Source organism: Trichechus manatus, unplaced genomic scaffold (assembly GCF_000243295.1).
Source record: "Trichechus manatus latirostris isolate Lorelei unplaced genomic scaffold, TriManLat1.0 scaffold00123, whole genome shotgun sequence".
NCBI lineage: Eukaryota > Metazoa > Chordata > Mammalia > Sirenia > Trichechidae > Trichechus > Trichechus manatus.
This window is the reverse complement of record NW_004444059.1, coordinates 3812499-3812730: the sequence shown is the minus strand read 5'-3', so window position 1 is coordinate 3812730 and position 232 is coordinate 3812499.

Below are 232 nucleotides of genomic sequence, written 5' to 3'. Positions count from 1 at the left end.
TTTCTTCATTTCTCAGTTTCTAATCTCTCTCTACTTACCTTCTTTTCCTATCTTCTGAATAGCTAGCACTATGTGCTATCTCTGCCTCTTCTAGCTGGGCTGTACTGTGCAGCTTGGGAGCCACTTCCCCGGTCTGCACAGCCACTTCAGTGGGATCCCAAGGGACCTTTCTTTTTTTATTTTTTATTTATTTTTTCTTTTCTATGTTCCTTTTAGTTTTTCTTCATTTCTT